The sequence below is a fragment of the Neofelis nebulosa genome, chromosome 5 (genome assembly GCF_028018385.1).
Source record: "Neofelis nebulosa isolate mNeoNeb1 chromosome 5, mNeoNeb1.pri, whole genome shotgun sequence".
Taxonomy (NCBI): Eukaryota; Metazoa; Chordata; class Mammalia; order Carnivora; family Felidae; genus Neofelis; species Neofelis nebulosa.
Window position 1 is genome coordinate 48655308 of NC_080786.1, and position 19716 is coordinate 48675023.

Here is a 19716-nt window from a genome sequence, read left to right on the forward strand (position 1 = left end):
ATTGCTTCAGAGGACTCTTACAGCTGGTATTTGTAAATAACAAATAACAATACTCTAGCCCATCCCCATTCTTTTAAAAACATCCTGCTCCTTTCCCACTTGTTTATTTTAGGGAACACCTCCCTAACTCGATGTTCTCGTGAGGGCTTTCAACACAGGAACTCCTCCTTTCCCCTGGCAGGGGTGGAAATAAGATCTAATCTGGACCTGGATAATAGTAGCATACTTTTCTGGACACTAGGTCCAAGGTGGCAGACCCAGGACACAAAGGGGGAATCAGGGTCTGTCTCCCACGCTGATATACAAAGCTTAAGAGAAGGTACTTCTCTATGCGGCTACTAAATTATGATTAGGTAAGCCTGCTGCTGTTGGCAGCCATCTTCCCCAGTGGCACAGAGGATGTTGTCAAGTCCAGAAGAGAAAGAGGCCAGCACACCAAGAGACCAAGACACCTGAGCCTCTGAATCTGGCAGTGCCTAGGGTCAGTGCCACCAATAGGCTTTCGGTTTTAAAAGAAAAAGGGTTTTGGCTAGGGCAAGTTTGATTCGTTTTTTTGCCTCTAGTAACTAAAAGAGTCTTGATTGACACAGTTGTAAGATGAGTGATGTTGAGATGTATCTTGAGTTCAGAGAAGGGAGGCATACAGTAATGACGTATGGTAATACTGCAGAAATCAGGTAGACTAATAAAATTATATAAATGATAATGTTTACAACAGAGTAATCAATGCAAAGTACCTCAAAGACAGTTGTTTATAAAACAAAATAATGAATTTGTTTTTTTAAGTTTACTTATTTGAGAGAGAGAGAGTAAACACGAGTGGGGTAGGGACAGAGAGAGAGGGAGAGAGAATTTCAAACAGGCTCCATGCTGTCAGCACAGAGCCTGATGCAGGGCTCGAACCCATGAACCATGGACCTGAGCTGAGATCAAGAGTCAGACGCTTAACAAACTGAGCCACCGGGGCACCCATAGTACAACATGATGAATTTAAATAAAGGGGGTAGTGTGAGGAAACTGGTTATGGTCTCAACTCTACCTGGAGGTTAGAGTCTCAATTCTACCTCCAGGCAGCTACACATCTCCACCAAATCACAACATTTGTCAGGGTTTCGTTTCCTTGTCTGAAAATAAGTGGACTGAACTGGTTGAGCTCTAAGGGCTCTTCTACTCTAAAATCTGTAACCTTTGTCCAGTAAAGTCACTGTGGTCTGGTCCCTGTGTCTAGGAGATGCTGTTCACTGATTGGCACTGGCCTGGATTACTGTCTATTGAGGGTGAAGAGGATATTATACTGGAAGGGGGTGGGAGTCCCACACAAACCACCTGTTTATTTTGCATGAAGGGAGGGTCAGAATAGATACTGAGGATGCAATCACTATGACCTTTAAAAGGCATATCTGTTATGTCCCAAAATAACCACTGTGATAGACAATGAGGCTGTTCAGCGTTCCATAAAATTATTCTAGGTCGTGGGTGAGTAAACCTCAATTTACCACCACCCTCTCTGAATGTCTGGCCTCCTCTGGAACAGCTCTTAGGGCAGAGGTTACAAACTGGTCCACAGATGGGTTTTGTTAGGACCACACAATATTGGTCCACATAGTATTTTTAAAATTTAGAATTCATTGCCAACATTTTTAAAAAATGGGAAATTTGCATAAAAAAATCTGGATTTCTGGCTTGTGTTAAATCAGAAGCTCTCTTTGGCAGAGCTAAACCCACATTCCCACATGGCAACAATAGACTGGGGCTGAGCAGCAGCTGTTCCTTTTAGACAAGGCAAGCATTTTCCAGGTTTTCGCAGATCTCTGTGGATTATTTTGTACAGGTAGGTTACCTTTTGGCCTCTGTAGATTTGTTAATCTGTGATCCTTGTGTTAAAGCCTGGTTATGAACTTGCCCACCCAGTATGCTGGTGCACTCAATATGGTAACAATCGAGCCTACCCTGGTACTGACCCTGGACTCCATATGGCAAAAATGCTCTAAATTGTGGCTAAGAAGTAACTACTTCGTCAAGAGCTACTTTCCAGAAATCTCCATCTGCAGAGTCAACTGAATACCCAATCTAGCCCAGCAAAATGGAAAATTCCACCTTTCCTTTTATTAAAATATTTCAGGAGACAAACTTTTTAACCAGCAAATTCTAATTCTGCTCTCTTTGAGTAGAAAAAAAAAATCAATAATCAAATGAAGGACCAAAAGTTCAAAAGAAAGGAATTATTCTGAGGAATCATAACAAATGTTCCTTAGGAAGCAAATTTATTCCAAGAAAACAAAATTTAAAAAAATCTCTTTCATAATCTCTGTAAGGGTCAAAAAGACATTGTCTCTATAAATGAGTACATTTTGAGATCAGGGTAAGTTTTACCAGATGGAAAAACAACTTCCCAATTTTCTGTATCTGTTCTTTTTTTTTTTTAATTTTTTAATGTTTATTTATTTATTTTGAGAGAGAGAGAGAGAGAGCTGGGGAGGGGCAGGGAGAGGGGGAGAGAGAAAATCCCTAGCAGGCTCTACCCTGGCAGCACAGAGCCTGATGCAGGGCTCGAAATCATGAACCGTGAGATCGTGACATGAGCCAAAATCAAGAGTTGGACACTCAACCAACTGAGCCACCCAGGCGCCCCGTGTATCTATTTTTAAAGTCAGGTTTATTAAAGTATAATTTACACTGTAAAATTCACCCTTTTTAAATTTACAGTCTTCATGAATTTTGACAAATGTATACAATCACATAACCACCACTAAAATCAAGGTATTGAAAATTTCCATCACCCCAGAGTTCCTTCCAGCAACTTGGCAGTCTACTTCCTGCCCCCATACTGATGCCTCTAGCAACTACTGATCTTTTTTCTATCTCTGTAGGTTTGCCTTTTCCATAGTATATAGCCTTTTGTATTTGGCCTCTTTAACTTAATATAATGATTGATTCATCCATGTTGTTGCATGTTCTATTTCATTCTATGCAATTTGTTCTATCTATGCAATTTGTTCTATGCAATTTGTTCTATTTCATTCTATGAATGCACTACAGTTTGTTTATTCACTCACTGGTTGATGGAAATTTGGATTGTTTCCAGTTTGAAGCTATGATGAACAAACCTATTAAAGACATTCATATACAGGTCTTTGCAGGAACATATGTCTTCATTCCTCTGGGTTAAATACTTAGGAGTGATACTATTGCTGGATCATATGACAAACATGTGTATAACTTTATGAGGAACTGCCACACTGATTTCCATTAGCAATTTATGAGGGTTTCATCTGCTTGTAACCTTGTCAGCACTTGGTATTGTCATTCTTTTTAATTTTAGCCATTTAGTAGGGGTGTAGTAGAGTCTCACCATGGCTTTAACTTGCCTTTCCCTAATAGCTAGTGGTGTAGAACGTCTTTCTATGTACATATTTGCCATCTGTACATCTTTGCTGGTCAAGTGTCTGTTCATATCATTTGCCCATGTTTCTAATGAGTATCTTTACACATAAGTAATTTATATATTTAGATAAATGTACTTTCTCAGATATGTTTTGCAAATATGCATGGATATAATCTGACAACAGAAAAAGCTTGTATAGATTCAAAAACAACCATCTGATTTTAAAACACCATGTCAGTAATTAAAAAAACCTATTAGATATTGCTAAAAACATAGTCAGTGATTTACATGGTTATTTAAGAAACTCTCCCAGACCTTAGGTCAAAGGATAAATACCTGAGCCCTGGGGGAAAAGAAGGTAAGAAACTTGGATTTCCAATTCCAAAATAGAAGAAAATATCCCGGAACGCAGAAAACATGTCACTTTTCAAATGGAAAGGACATGTGGAATATCTGAAAAAATAAATTACTTTCAAGGATAAAGGAAAACATTTTCTAAGGGCACCCAGGTTGGGAAAACAACCAAACAAACAGATTACTTCTCTAAGGAAAAAGAAAAAAAGAAAACAGACTGGACTCTGATGTATCTTGCACAACTCAAAATGGTAAAACAAACAAAAAGAGAGAAAGGGAAAGAGAAAGGATAGTTTATAGTCATGTTTTTCAAACACTGACTTATTAGTCAGTCATGAAATTGATTTAGTACATTGTAACTAGCGTTTATTTCTGAGTCAAAGAGAACAGAATATCGATGTAAAAGAATACAGCATATATTAAAAGTAAGGAAATTTGGTGTGTATGTGTCCCCATGTGTATATGTCACTGGGTAATAAAATAAAATGCATCTCTTAGTTTGAATTGCATTTGAAAATGCTTGAGTAAGAGAACTACAGAATCTATCAACTCTATACCAGTTTTGAAAAAGTACTCATAAATACTAGTTGACTGAGTAGTGAGAAAAAATTAGACTAAAAAATTACTAAGAAAATGTAGTAAGCATCTGTATCAGTCAAGGTACAAGATACCAAAGAACAAAAATTAATTTAGGTTAATTTAACTCAGGTAGATTCAAATAGAAAATGAATCAGTTGGAAGTATATTGGGTGCTGTATTAATGATTTCTGTTGCATAACAAATCACTTCAAAACTTAGCGGTTTAAAACACTTATTGTCTCATAGTTTCCATGGGGGCACAGCTGAGCTGAGTGCTCCGGCTCTGTGTTTCTCGCACGGCTGCCACTAAGGTTTTCAGCCAGGCCTGCAGTCGTTTTAAGGCTCAAGTATTAATTAAACAAACAAGCAGACTAAACCTTTAAGTATTTTAAGCGGGGGACACAATGGAGAATATTGGATGAATATTGGAAAATACTGGATGTCAGTTTACATGATGAATGTAGCCCAAGCCTTGTATTTCTATGAAGGATCCTCTGACTCTGAACAAAAAAAACCAAACAAACCAAAAAACCCAAACCTGAAACCATTAGAAGGAATAACTGTTTTATCCTACAAAGGGGAGAATTAATAAGTAATTATTTATCCTACAAAGAGGAGAATTAATAAGTAATTATGTATGAATAATTTTGAAATTTTGACTATGAAAAACTTCAAGCAATAAAAAAAGGAAAATAGTATTATTCATTCTCATGTATCATCATCCAACTTTAGTAATTATCTACAGTTTTGCTAATCTTGCCATCTTTTGAATACACTTCTTTCTGGCTAACATTTTAAAGCTTATTCTAAGAATATAAGTGATATGATATTGATACTAATAAACAAATAGTATTCAAAAAGGATTTTTTTAAAAATTAAGGCCATCATTAGATAAGTGTCTATTAAATATCTGCTATGTACCACATACCTAGGCAAATATACTATGACAAAAATTGGATATGCTCTTCCAATCTACATTAATGAATATATACCAAATAACATAGCACAAAAATATACAAAATAAAATTTATGAGAAATTAAAGTAAAAATTAAAAAAAATCAGAGACATCTGTTTTCTAAAGACTAAGTTAACAATATAATATACATTTTAAATGTATATTTATATATAATATACATATTATATATAATGTATATTTTAAATATAACATACAATGTTAAAGCTTACTTAGTATATGTATTGAGCTTTTACCATACAGACCTATATTCTTTTCAAAAACCCACGAAACATTTTAAAAATGCTCTAAAGCAAATCTTAATAGATCTCAAATAGTACAACTAGTAAAGGCACATTTTTTATTGCAATGTGATATGTGAATACTTATGCAGCAAGAAAACATAAATAATAAATAAAAATCCATCTGTTAGCTAAAAATAAAATGTATGTAATTATTGACTCACAGAAAGCAAAAGCATCAATGACATTCTAATTAGGAAACAGGAGTGACATATAAACACAACAACACAAAATTTAATCAGAATTGCACACAACTGCACTCAGAACAAAATGAATACCCTTAAATGCTTTTATTATTCAGTAAGAATTCATGAAAACGTGTGCTGGTTACCTACTGATTGCCTCATCTCCAAGTTTATCCTGTGAAAATGGACCTGAGCCCTTTAAATATTATTTGCTAGCTGGCACTGAAACTGTATCAGTGGAGAGCTGGAGAGACTTTGCAGAAAGAAAAGGATTTGCTTCTTGGTTCTGGTGTCTTGTTAGGCAGCCTCCTGTAGCGTAAAGGGTGGCTTTCTTCAGCACCAGACTCCAGCACTTACAACTTCTTGAGGATTCAGCTTCTGTGGTGCATGGTGACCAACAGCACCCAGAGGTCAGCAGCTCCCCAACCCACACCTCATGCATCCTCCCTCGTAAGTTTTGTGCCTAAGAGGTCTTCTGCCTCCTGCAGTGCTGTTAGCTTCTCCAGCACTAGGCTCCTGCGAGACTCTCAGCCCCTCCAAATGCTTAGCTCCTGCAATGTACAATCTGTAACAGCTCCTCTTGGCCAGAAGTTTGCCTTACCACCTCCCTTGGGTAGTTTTGTAGCAAAATGCCTCCAGGAAGACACCTCCCTATGAATAGTTTTTTTCTGGCACCCTAGAGGGCAGGTTTCCAGCAAGTTTCACGAACACAGGAGTGCAAAGACTTCTCTGTCTCCACATGCCGGGAGCCAGGCAGTACCCTTTTCAAGATCTGGATCTTAGCACCACCACCACTCTGAGCCGTCAGTGTCCCAGAAGAAAACATGGGTAATCATGTTTTATATTTTTATAATCATAGAATGGGATAGGCCTTTCCAAGTTTGACATAAAAGAAAATACCAAAACATTTTATTTAGATTTTTATAGCAATGGACTGGCAAAGCATATAATCAGCAAAGGGCTATTTTTCTAGATATGCCAGGAGCTCAAATTCAGTAAGGAAATGGAAATGATCAACCACCCAACATAAAAATAATGAAATATATATATATATATATATATATATATATATATCTCATAAAAAATCATGAATGCATACACATGTTAGAGTTGGAGCCAGGAAATCTTTTTTTGCTTATTCAAATTCTATTTATCATGTCCTCCAAAAAACTTTCCGGTCTTCCAAGAGAACTTCTTTGGCATCCCTTTTATTCAATATTAAATCCTTTTTATTCATCTGGAAATACTAAGAATTTCTTTGAACAAATAATATATATATGTATATGAAACAGTTAATATTAACCAAAGTGAAACTAGCATTTTCTCAGCGTGAGGTCAAAGGGTTACCTGCATCAAAATCACCTGGATACTTTGTAAAATGCAAATTCATGGGTCCTGCTGCAGACTGCAGAATGAGAATCTCCAGAGGACTCAGGTGGCCCAGGCAGGAGCTGATCTTAAGTGCGCTGAAAATTCTTCTCAGTTGCACTTAACTTTGAGAATCCTGCCCCTGTAAATCAATAATAAAATGTCCACCTTTGTCTTGTACAGAGCTTAGAGTATTTTTCACAAGTGCTCTCTAATTCCATGCTCACACCCAATTTGGGTGATTGTCACAGCCATCAGCCCCACTTAAAAATAAGAAAATAAAATTCAGGGAGATGTAGGACTTGCTCAGACTTCCCTGGAGAATGGTGGAGCTCAGATTTGATTGTCTTTTTACAACGACCAACTCTAGCTTCATCCCACTTACATAAACCTCCTAAAATTCACATTTCTTCATGTCTGTAGAACAAACTCATGGTAGTTCAAACAAGTTGATGATTACGGGCAGAAATAGCAGACACAAAGGATGAAAGCACCTCGGGAACTCACGGCTCTCTGATGTGGAAACTGAGAGCCAGAGAGGTGCAGGGTCAGAAGGCAGGGTTAGGAACACACCGCTATAATAGGAGACAGCAGCAGGAGTTAGAGGCACCTTGAGAAGATGATAGCCAACTTATAAAGTAAAGGAGGTACTGGCTGAAACACTCAACCTCAGCTGAGCTCAAGTTCGGATGGGATTCAAGAACAGCTGGGCCAAAGACACTCAGCGTCAGAAGCAACAGCAGCAGTAAGAACAGCAGCAAGGACCTTAGGCCAGGGGCAAGGAACCAGCAGGTCACCCAGAGCCTCTGCCTCTATGGATTCCTCAGTCTGAGCGACCAGCGTTTTCTACAGCCCCTTTATACCTACATGTTCGAGAATCTCTATCACAGCAGAACTAGCTTTCTTGATGCACAGCCAGGCCTGGGAGCCCCAGTGCACAGACCCCAGAGGGGATTCTAGTAGCCTCAGCCCAAGACTTTTTTCTGATCTCTATGTCAGGGACTTTATGCCACTGTCTGAATGTTTCCTGGCTTCACTGTCTCCCCTTCACCCACAAACCTCTTTAGTGACTCTCTATGAACCTTTTCTCCCTACCCCCATAACACTGCAGCCCTCAGGTGAAGCAGGCTGTTTATGGGAATATCCCAGTGCTGGGACATTTCTGAATCGCTGGGAAGAGTCTGTCCACTGAAATGACCTGCTGATCCCCTAAGGAAACCCTTAGAAAAACCTCTATAACAACTATTTGTTGGTGAGTCTTATTCTAAAGATGCCTTTTTTTTTTTTTTTTCCATTTTCATTGCTATGTAGAATTTTGTACTGGGACTATACCACCTTTTTACATCCATTCCTCTGCTGGAAGATACTTGGGCAGTTTCCAATTTGGGGATATTACAAATACTGCTGCTGTATTAATGAACTTCTCTTGGATAGTCAGGAGTGGAATTGCTGTGTATTCTAGCTTTAAATGATAATGCTAAGGAGTGATCTATACTGGATTAGCTAGTTTTCTCACTCACAGACAATATATGAGAGCTCTTATTGCTCAGGACCCTTACTGACATTTACTATTGTGAGACCTCAACATTGTTGCCAATCTGGTGACTGCATAGTTTTCATTTTCATTTCCCTTGTGACTAAACAAAGAGAGTACTCTTCATATGACTTTGATTATTAGGAGCTACCTTTGTATAAAACGTGTGTTCAAGTAGTTTGCCAGCTTCTCTGATTGGAATATGTTCTTTACATATTATAGATACTAGTCCTTTGCCAGTTATGCAAGTCTCAAACATTTTCTTGCATTCTGTTCTTTTCTTTTGATTCTTTATGGTATCATTTAACTAATTAGTTTTTAAAAATGTTTATAATGAAACTTTTACTCCTTAAGAAATAAATTTTTTTTTTATTTTAAGAGAATTAAATAAGTGATTATTTGGAGGAAAGAGACTAGAGAAAATTACACATTCAATATCCTATTTTTCTGTAATGTTTGAATTTTCCAGTGATCATGTATACCTTCATTCAATTTACTGAGCACATAATATGTGCCAAAACTAATTTAAGTCCTAGAAATCCATTACTGAACAAAAGGGACAAAGACTCTTAGCCTAAGAACATACAAGGTAAGATTCAATATTGCTTTTATTTAAAAAATATACAAAACTCTTATTTAGTTTTTATCAGACTTTCATTTTGAGCTTCTATACGTCTATACATAAAAACAGCATGGCACAAAACTCAGAGTAAACAGTTAAAAATACGAGCAAAACCTTTTTGTAAAGGGTTGCCGTTGATTTGTCATTGATTTCAGCAGCTAATTTTCCAGAAAGCAGGCTGAAATGTCAGATCCCAGACCTAGCTAACAGATACAAATCATGCAACTTAATATAAAGAAATTAATTTAAAAACACCTTATTGTAATGAGCCATTTTAAATCAGAGAGGAAAGTAGTTTAAACATAAGTCAGATTCTAGACTGAATTTGTCCTAGTCATTGATTTATACTTAAATATAATTACATATATAAATATATTTAACAAATAAATATATTTAGTATATAAATATATTTAAATATAATGCAATACATAGAAAAATAAACAAATGAGTACAAAGATATGTGAGCAAGTATACCTCACTGCATTCAGGACCCACTCACTCCAGGCCTCTTCAACCCGCTCTTCATCCCCACCTCTGCCACAGTTAGCAGCCTCTTGTGTGTCCTTCAGGAGATGTTCAATCGCGTGCAAACACACGGGATTATGTATGCATTCTGTTTTAACTATTTGGTACTGCTGCAGTAAATTAATCAGGGGCTGCAGATTTCTGGGGTGGGGATGATGTGCTATAGTCTAGATTGAAGACAAAGTAACAGCCTCTGCCAAGCTCAGAACTGGGCCAGGTGAAGCTGGAAGAACAGCGTCTTGACAAAGCCTTTGCAGTCCCAGACTGGCTGTCCGTGCTATTGCAAGTGACCTGAAATTGTCTGAATGCTGCCTGGAGGTGGAAGTGCCCTCTATGGATGCCCAGTTTGCACCCCTCCCACAGCCTAAGCTTCAGAGTGCACATTTATGCAGAGGGCTTCACTTCCTCTCCTTCTTCCCGTTAGAAACAAAATGAATGCCAACTGGTGGTTGCCAGAGGGGAGGGGGACAGGATGGAGAGGATGAGTGAAATAGATAAAGGGGATTAAGAGGTACAAACTTCCAGTTATAAAATAAATAAGTCACAGAGATGAAAAGCACAGCATAGGGCATATAGTCCATAATATTGTAATAACTTTTTATGGTGCAGATGATAAGTACACTTACCGTGGTAAGGATTTCATGGTGTATATACTTGTCGAATCACTACGCTTACACATGAAACTAATATAATATTTTATGTCAACTATACTTCAATTAAAATATAAAATAAAATAAAATAAAATACATGCTGATATGCCACCTGAACTTCCTCCCAGATTTCTAGACAGTTCCCTCTCCTCACCACACAGCACTACACTCCATGGGTGCATCTTGCTCCTGCACTATTAACCCCTTTTGCTGTCTGTCCTCCCCTTGTTTTAGGGTGATTTTCTTGTTCCTTTCCATTAGATCCTGTGCTGCCCACACCTGCACTTCAGGCTCCCTTGTAGGCTCACTAACCAGTGCCCTGGATAAGATATTTGAGATCTGTAAAGCTAGCAGCCTTGAGGGATCAAGTCAACACATGTGATATATATTTTATAAACATTTCTCTGCTCTGCACTACAAACGTCTCCCCAAAATTGGGTTACCAGATGTAACAAATAAATATTCAGAATGCCCAGTTAAACTTGAATTTCAGATAAATAATAATTGTTTAGTATAATATGCCTGATGCGATCTTTAATCTGTATTTAATCTTCCAACACTATTTCAAAACCCAGTTAAGCAGTCAAGTTAAACAGTCTTTCTAATCTGCATGCCCTAAAAACCAAGTTCTAATCCCCCGTTCAATGACTGTGGCCAATGCACAGCAAAACGCCCCACCAATTTCAAAATTGGGCATTTTGAGTAGTCTTGAGCCAGCACAGGAAGCATTTCAAAGTGGTTGCTAGGTGGCAGATCTCAATTCTGGAAAGCATTTTTCAAATTCTATTAGTGCTGCCTGGTGAGAGTAGCTTGGTAATGAGCTCAAATGTGTTTAGTTTACCATTTTTCTTCCAATTTAAAATCTATGGCAAAACTGAGTTTAAAAAACACTTCTAAAAAGCTTTGCCTTTGAAATCCAATGTCAGAATGTCTAGGTAAACACAGAATTTAGTAATCATGGGCTTAATTTATTTCAGCTATTTTTTCCTGCTGAATTTTTGAGATAGTAAGACTGGATTTCTTCCAAACTAATCTGGGCAGGAGAAAACTTGAAAGTATCGGCTAGTTTTAAGTGTCCCCACATGATTCCTGATACAGTTTTACCTGAAAAGTGGCGTGTACCCAACAGATTTTGTTTTTTAATCTCAAGTTCTTTTGCAAACACCAAACTCTTCACACAAAAGGAACAGTGTGGCCTATCCAGATATCTCTTTGTTCAAATTACTTAGCAAACTTCATGAAACAAGAGCTGTGATTCTACATTCTGTGTTGATGATCCAGGGAAAGAGCAGGCTCTAGGAAAGGACAGAAAAGAAGAGGAAATAGACACTGGGAACTTATCACCAAAGGAAATCAGTGATAGTGATGATGGCATTTTTACCCCAGTTTCCCCAAAAAGGAGTAGAACTCTGCTTAGAGCATGTTCATCATATTTCACCATCAAGATTGTGCTTAGAGCAGACTCCAAATTACACCTGATAGAATTAAACCATACCTGCATTGTTGTTCAATAAAGGTTCTCTTTTACTACCCTACATATTCCAGGCACTGAAGAATGGGAACGAAGCAAAGAATCATGGAGATTTAGAGCTGGAAAGAACACTTTTTTCCTTATTGGTGCTTAGCTTTTGCAAAGAAATGATTTAAAGATTTATCAACAGGAAATTTGCTAATCAATTACATAATATTAGGTGGAACCATATGAAATTGTCAGTATTTGCTTATGACTTACAAACATGACAATTTTATTTGATTCTACCTAAGGCTATTCAGACATTGAGAAGTACACGGTAGTTCTAGAAGTAGTGGAATGATACGGCATGGAATGATATCCAAGGTAAACTATAAGGTATAGAATGTTGTTACAGGACATTTTTGTGTGTGTGTTTGTGTGTGTGTGTGTGTCTACCATATGTGCAGATATGTGTTTGTTTAATCTTTATTTTTGAGAGAAAGAGAGATAGAGAAGAGCAGAGAGAGAGGGAGACACAGAATCTGAAGTAGGCTCCAGGCTCTGAGCTGTCAGCACAGCGCCCGACGAAGGGCTCTAACCCACAAACTGTGAGATCATGACCTGGGCCGAAGTCAGACGCTTAACCCACTGAGCCACCCTTGCGCCCTTAAATGTTTGCTTACGTCCCACCATAAATTTGACAATTTATCAAATACAACAAACTGTTCACAGTGGATGCATCTAGAGGGCCAAGTAGGAAACTTTTTACTTTGTGTAATTTTTACCATATAAACATATTCAAATTTTAAAGAAAAAGAAAAAAAGCCAAACCACCAAGGAGAGTACTGTACTGAGAGGTGAAGAGTCTGTTCAAGTCATGCAGTGACCTTAAATTAGACCCCATGGAAGAAAGTGGCTGCCCAATTGCTTAGCTCATCCCTGCAATTCAAAGAATAAAACAATAGCTCCTGGGACCTGACCAGTTCTGAAAGTCACTCTCCACACTGCCCTTGTGGTTTACCTGGGATCCTAATCATAGACTGTGGCTGAACGTAGAGCTTCCTAATTGACCGTCACTGGAGGGTGAATATATTAAGAGTGATCATTCTCACTGCAGTCGTGGATTAGTGGACTGGACACTGAATACAAGGACTAGGAAAAAGAGGCCCTTTCTCTCTTGAGTGAGTCTACTATTTCCTTGAGGCCCATCAAGAAGAGTCCTCAGAGCCATTTTCACCAACTTCTAAACTTGATGAAACCCTTTTCTCATTATGATCTTTTTTTTTAACCCTAGATTTAGAATAACAGAAATTTATTCTAATTAGTTGCTGTTCAAGATAAGGGGAAAGTTTTTGTACAGTTATCTGTCCAGATCTCTCCCCAATCCCCACCCCACCTCCCTGTCTCCCTTTCCCCCAACCATTACACTGGCCACATTTAAATAACTCTAATCTACACCAATGTTTTCCAAACTGTGCTGAGAAGGAGGGACAATTCATCTGACAATGAAGAAACTGTGGTCTTAGAGATGAAATGACTTGTCCTCATTCCCACAAGAAGAAAGTGGCAGGCACAGGCTGAAACCCAGCTTCCTGACTTCCAGCCAAATGTCCCCAGTCGTGAAATAAAACTGCTTATTTCTCCTTTTCCCTCAAGTGACTGCCTTTTTTTCCTCCGTTTTCCTGTCAAAATTCCCACACTAGCAGTTAAGCGCCTGTCCTGAGTTTTCACACTGGCTGCTTTCTGTACAAGCCCTGAAAGTTGGATTCCGTGCCCACCACACCTGAAAGCGCTAGTTGAAAGGGCACCACGTGAGCAGCAGGGTTGGCGTTACATGCCCTCAAGGATCGCTCTTTTCTCATAGACTGTTAGCAGGACCAGGCGGGGACTTTCTTTACCACTGTATCTATGGCTAGCCCAGGGCCTGGCACCAACCAGAAGCCAAGTAAATATTAGTTCATGACCAGGACTGCTGATCGACTTCGATTTCCGAAACTTTCCCTTTGAGGGGCTCCTGGGTGGCTCAGTCGGTTGAACATGTGACTTCTGCTCAGGTCATGACCTTATGGTTCATGAGTTCAGGCCTGTGTTGGGCTCTGTGCTGACAGCTCAGAGCCTGGAGCCTGCTTTGGATTCTTGTCTCCCCCTCTCTCTCTCTGCCCCTCCCCAATTCGTGCTCTCTCTCTCTCAAAAATAAACATTAAAAATAAGTAAACAAATAAATAAACAAACAAAGGCATTTGAGTTTATCTTCCTCACTGGATGCTCCCTCGGAGGGGTGCTGACAACACTGACTCCATCTTGGGTGCTCCATCATTTCCGTGCCCATGCAATGACCTCCCTCAGGGCCACGTGTTCCAGGCCCCGTGGAAGCTCATGTGTGCCTTGACGGGAATGCAGGAAGGATTGTTCTGATCTTCCCTAAAGTAGCACACAGAAGACCCCACTTCGGGTAACTAGCAGAGATGACCGCACGCACAAGGCTCCACTCGAGCTAACTGCTAGAGCCCTTCTGATGCACAGATGGTGCCCCTTTAGGTAACTACGCTTTGACCTCACCATCATGCCCCTTGCTCTAGAAAACCTGTGGATTAAAGTCTGAGTGGGGGTGGAGAATAGCTGCGTAGCACGGTGGATGGTCTGTCCGTGTGATCCTTCTGTCAGTAAGTTACCCTGATAAAACTCTATGAATGGTATGGAGTGACTTGCTTTGTTTCCCAGTCTGAAAGTGCCTTCTCAGTCTGGAGGATACTTTACTGACCCTCTTCCACCTTCTCACAGCCCTTTGCTGCATGTCCTTTGCTTGGGACATATCATCCATCTGTTCATTACTGAAGAACTTGAGGAGATAGAGAAAGAACCAGTCTGACATTGGGGTGCTTACATTTTGTTTGCGAAAAATGGGAATATGAATGAACAACAGAGTCACAAACAGTATGACAGTAGTGTGATAGTTATGAGCCAGATTGAGGCCAGACTGCACAGGTACTTAACCTCCCTGTGCTTTAGTTTCCTCGTTTATAACATGGAGACAATGGTAGTTTCTACTTCATGAGGTTATTGTGAAGATTAAGTTATTTAATACATTCGAAGCACTCCAAAGAGGGCCTGGTATATCGTGAGTGCTCAAAAAAATGTTTTAAAAAAGCCTAATATACAAATCAATATTATACGTGTTGTAGAAAGTCTCCCTTTGGGGCGCCTGCGTGGCTCAGTCGGTTCAGCATCCAACTTCGGCTCAGGTCATGATCTCATGGTTCGTGGGTTCAAGCCCGTGTTGGGCTCTGTGCTGACAACTTGCTCAGAGCCTGGAGACTGCTTTGGATTCTGTGTCTCCTTCTCTCTGCCCTTCCCTGCTTGTGCTCTCTCAAAAATAAATAAATGTAAAAAAAAATAAAATTGAAAAAAAAGAAAGCCTCCCTTTAAGAACATTTTCCCTAGTAAGAACCAATCTTCAAAACTTCCTTTGAGACTTTTCCTTGTCATTTTGGCTTTATCTTTTCATTGTACAGGGGGTCCTAGGCCTGTCCGGGATGGTTAAGGTACGAGAAAGAGAGAATTGAGGGGCCCCAGCTAACCGCCAGGACCAACCATCAAGCACGTGAGTGAGGCCATCTGGGTCCTTCAGATCCAGCCCATCCCACAGCTGGTTGCAGCAACACAGGAGAGCCGGGGGGCCAGCAGAGGAACCAAGCACCAGCCCACAGGATGGTGAGAAACCATAAATAACAACAGTGGCTTTTTAAGCCACCGATGGTAAGGTGGTTGGTTGCACAGCAAAGCATAATTGAAGTTTTGCTGTCCAGAGGTGGACATGCTAACATTTTAAATATTCCAAATCCAGATGTGACGTATATACACGTAGCTATTTGCATGTTTAAAAATGCCAAGGAGGACATTCTGCATGATGTGTTTAAAACCAGCATTTTTAAACACGTTTGTAAAAGCATTTTTTCCTACTTAACATTTTGAATTTTTTATGAATAATTGTATATCTACACTATTTTTGGTAGTTGCATTGTAACCCTAATTTATTAACGACTCTCCTCCCAATAAACACTTAGTCTGCTTCTAATTTTTTGCCACAGTAAGAAATGCTTTGATGAACATCCTTGAACATACTTCTTTGCGTCCCTCAAGGATAATTTCCTCAAGATTATATCCTGCATAGTGGAGTTCCTGCATCAAACATTTGCCTGTTTTCAAGGTTCTGAGTATGTATTATCTAATTGCTCTCCAGAGAGGCTGCACCAATTTACATTCTTACCATAAGTGAGTTGAAACTCTTTTCCCTGCACTTTTGCTAACAGTGGGTTAAAAACTTTTTTTTTGTTGTTGAGCTAGTGGATGAAGAACTATGATCTCATTACTTTTTTCATTTTATCTTTACTGTTGAGGCTGCATATATTTTCATGTATATTTGTGTCTTCTCTGAAACCTACATTCTCACTCTGCTCATTTTTCCATTGTTACCTTTTTCTTACTGATTTGCAAATGATATAGATATTAATGCTTTGTTCTTATATATTTATAAATATTTTTCTTTAATTTTTCTCTAAGATCACCCTCAGAGTTTATGGGCTTAGGTAGATTTTTTTTTTTAAATCTACCAACAAAGCTGTTTATTTTTTATTTCTGAGACTGAATGTTGATAGATGTATTGTTTTAAACGATACAGAAGCTTAAGTACTTTCAGAGAGTGTCAGATGCCATCCAGGTAAAATCCAGGTCCCTTAGTTTATGCCACAGGCCACACTCGGTTCTCACCATATTTAGCCACATGAATCTCCTACAACTTCTAACTACAAACTCTCTGTTCTTGTGAGCTTAGTTTCTGGTATATGGAGCTTGTGGGCTCTGAAGTCTGACCGTGACAGACCCGAGTTAGGATTCTTTTTTCTTTTTTTAAGTTTATTTATTTATTTATTTTGAGAGAGTGAGAAAACACAAGTGGCGGGGGTGGGGGGAGGGCAGAGAGAGAGGGAGAGAGAGAATCCCGAGGAGGCCCCACACTGTCAGCATAGAGCCTGAGGAGGGGTTTGAACCCACAAACCGTGAGATCACGACCTGAGCCAAAGTCAATCGCTTAAACAACTGAGCCACCCAGGTGCCCCCTCAAGTTGGGATTCTTACTCAACCACTTCCCCAATAGTATGAGAAGAGCATTGTGACCCTCAGCACTTCATATTTAAGTGGAGACAGGATTAATGAGAGAGATTGAATGCTACGTAATAATGACAATGTGTGACACACAGTTGGCACTTAATATTTGTTTTCCAGCCATCCTTTCATGTTTTTGCTCATGCTGGGACATGTTTCTGGGATACCCTTCTTTTGTTCTCCACCTCGCAATAGTGTACCTATTCTTCCGGCCTGGTTCTATCTGTGCTTCTTTACAAAGGTGTTCAGGGAACAGGGAGCTTCCCATGCATCTAATTCAGGTTGGGTATCTCCTGCTATTTTTTAATGTTTTAGATATAGTTAGTTAACAAAGGACACTTAAATTAGCACAATTATTATACCAGGCATATAGTTAGTGATCAATGCAAATTGATTTCGGACATATAACAATAATTGGTATCTCAGCCTCTGGTATCTTGTACCATTGAATATTTTAATATCATCGGGGGTAAGGAGTGAAGGTGGTCAAGACGTGCAAACTTGTACTTATAAGTAAATTCTGGGGGTATAAAGGACACCATGATGATTGCAGTTAATTATTATATATTTGGAAGTTGCTAGCAGCAAATTGAAAAAGTTCTCGTCACACACAAAAGTTATAACTGTGAGGTAATGCATGATAACTCACTTGTAAACATTTTGAAATATATACATATATCAACCATTATGCTGTATACCTTAAACTAGTACAATGTTATGTCAAATATAACTCAATAGAACTGGACAAATTAATTTTTAAAAATGGAAAAATAATATATATACCACTGGAACCTGTCATTCCTCATTAGCTCAATGTATATATTTTTCCAATTCTAAGAAGCACTTTGGCCCCACATTTTAATGTCTCTGGAACTGGTACATGTCTTACTTCAGAAATAAGCAATGGCCAGATGGCAGTCATGATATAGTTGGCATTGCTTCTTTATTTGTGAACATGGTCACAACTGCTCGAATTGTCATCATTTCACTGAGGTCTATGCAATTTAGTACTACACGTGTCAAAGTCATATGATAACAGATGCTATTGAAGGCGAGAGAAATTGCCAAATTAAGTGAAAGAAATTCCAAAGCAACAAGAGGCTGGTAAAAGCAATTCTTGTATTATATACGACTATCATTAAGGCATGGAATTTAATTTGTCAGAAACTTTCTTGTGGCCATTAAAAGAGAAGCTGTAGAGGAGGACCGGGGTGAGGGGGGCTCAGTTGGTTAAGCGTCCAACTCTTGATCTCGGCTCTGGTCATGATCTTCCAATTCCTGACATCGAGCCCCATGTTGGGTGCCACAATGACGCGCAGAACCTGCTTGGGATTCTCCCTCTTCCTCTCTTTCCCCCGCTTCTGCTTGCTCTCTCTTTCTCAAAGGAAATGAATAAACATAAAAAAAAACCCCAAAAACTGCAGAGCTTGTAATGGCATCAAACAGGATGGCCCCAGCATCAAACGTGCAGAATGAGTGTTAGTGGCTAGGAAGCAAATTCCAGAGACAAGACTGGGAAATTCTTTTAAGAAATGCTGCCCTTTCTCTTGTGTGCAAAAACACATATTGATGTTCTGTATGAAAAGGGATTCAGAATTATATTTAGTGTACAAAATTTTTAGAAATACTTAATTTAATTTGCTTATATTTCTTTTTTATATATGCATATTACTATTAAAAAAATCTATGTCCAAGTCTAAAAGTAGTCTTTAATAAGGAAAAACATGAAAATCCTATATGATAACATGTTGTGTAGTTAAATTGGCAACTCTTTGTCCTTTCTTGGTGGTGCATACAATTGAAGCTCTCTTTGATTTGGAAATGATAAATTGGAGGCTAAAATAGGCAGTAAGTCTGTGAATTTCCAAACTTCCCCTATTGAAGGAACAGAGTTTGGTGTCTTCTGTTGCTGTTTTGGTGGGAATGAAGCTGTTGCCTGGAAATGAGATAGGAAAGCCCCGTGATTTCTTCACAATCCTCTGCTACACTTGTTTGCAGACACAACGTAGGTTGAAGGTAAGCTTGCTTCTCATACCATGATTTTTAACTTGTTAACATAAGTCACAGATTGCATTCTGAATTAGGTAACACTTTATTTATCATCAGTTAAGCATTTTTAAATTATTATACTTTTCTAATATAAAAAGTAATATATGTTAGTATTGAACATATTCTGTATTAAAAAGTGGGTATTATGATTGTGTAATTAGCTGTATTTCTTTTTTAAGTCTCTTAATTTTTTTTTTTTTTTTACTAGAACTAACAAACCTAAAATTTGTAGGGAGCCACAAAGACCCTGAATAGCCAAAGAATCCTGAAAAAAGAAAAACAAAACTGGAGACATCACGATTCTGGGTTTCAAGCTACATTACAAAGCTATAGTCATCAAGACAGTATGGTACTGGCACAAAAACGGACACATAGATCAATAGAACAAAATAGAAAACTCAGAAGTGGACCCAGAACTACATGGCCAACTAATTTTTGACAAAGCAGGAAAAAATATCCAACGGAAAAAAAGACGGTCTCTTCAACAAGTGGTGCCAGGTAAACTAGATGGTGGCATGTAGAAGAATGAAACTGGACCACTTTCTTATACCCTACACACAAACAAATTCAAAATGGATGAAAGACTTCAATGTGAGA

The 19716-nt window shown here is 38.7% G+C and overlaps 1 long non-coding RNA gene across 2 annotated transcripts; it reads left to right on the forward strand.

Annotated features, from left to right (window-relative positions):
• Positions 1–263: 263 nt before the first annotated feature.
• On the forward strand, positions 264–19086 carry LOC131512051 (uncharacterized). Of its 2 annotated transcripts, none has more exons than XR_009261894.1 (4): positions 264–481; positions 15423–15621; positions 15999–16124; positions 18955–19086. It is a non-coding gene; the product is annotated as an uncharacterized LOC131512051 (long non-coding RNA). The 2 variants fall into 2 exon arrangements; XR_009261893.1 differs by lacking the exon at positions 264–481 and adding an exon at positions 6056–6208.
• The last annotated feature ends 630 nt before the right edge of the window (positions 19087–19716 follow it).